This window comes from Diorhabda sublineata, unplaced genomic scaffold, assembly GCF_026230105.1.
Source record: "Diorhabda sublineata isolate icDioSubl1.1 unplaced genomic scaffold, icDioSubl1.1 Dsub_87, whole genome shotgun sequence".
Classification (NCBI taxonomy): Eukaryota; Metazoa; Arthropoda; class Insecta; order Coleoptera; family Chrysomelidae; genus Diorhabda; species Diorhabda sublineata.
The window spans coordinates 74,192-75,358 of NW_026614310.1; positions in this window are offsets into that span (position 1 = coordinate 74,192).

Consider the following 1,167-nt stretch of genomic DNA (forward strand, 5'->3'; position numbering starts at 1 on the left):
TAAAAATTAGAAAATAAAGATACTATAAACCCAAAATACTTCAAGCCAATTAGCTCATGGTTCATATACTAAACGATTGAGAAGTCCTGTTGGTAATAATCATCCATGCTGCACTTACCGAGCAGGTAGGTCTACTCTGCACAGCTTCAGTTAACTGGTGATATCTGGGATGCATAATATTGTGGAAAGATATCTGAACAATACAGTAGAAAAAAAGCTGCTGCATTCAAAAATGGTGATACAAATCTGGAAGACGATCTACGAAAAGGACGTGCACAAAATGTATCAGCGCCAGATAACATGGCAAAAATACAGGATTTGATTATGCAAGATCATCATTTAACCAAAACCGACCTATAAAAACCTCCAGTTATCTCAGTAAGCAGCGTTAGCGATATTTTGTCTAGTATCTTGGGTTGAAATAATATCTTAGCAAGATAGTGTCCCATTAGCTCAATTTTGAGGCTTATTTCCTTCTCATGAGAAAGAGAAGACGAAAAACCCAAGTAATTGTCGAGTTATATGTATTCTTAGCACCATAATTAAACTTCTGATAAGGATACTGACACAGGACCTTTCCCACAATATAGATATTATTATGAACCAGTCTCCGCCCTGGAGACGGTTCTGCCTGGATGTAGTGGTATTCTCAAATTCGGCGCCTTTGTTGTTTGTTTTGATATAACTTTTTTATATAGCAGGCGATTTGTTTACATTGCTCAAGTCAAGGACATTAACTCACTTGAATAGAGCACAACACACCTACGGATGATAATCTAATAAGAGCAGGAATTAAACAGGGTGACATTCTAAGTTCAAAACTATCCATCCTTGTCCTAGATCGCATAATAAACGAAACTGTAGAAAGAGGATACAGGATGGAAAGCAGCGAGCTCCGAATTGTATGCTACGTAGATGATGCTGTCTTTATAGCACAAGACGAAGGCAATCTACAACGAATGATTTTCAGATATAACTTAATGGCAGAACAGATCAATATGAAGATATCTATCCTCTAGACAAGGATGACAATAATATAAAGACCCAATATTAGGAGTAGACAGCCGTCAGAAGATCAGCAGACAGACCTTGAAAGAGATGGGCCGAATCATGCACATCAACATCCCGAAACTACAGAAATTGGAGAATACAGGGCAAGCTCTAAAA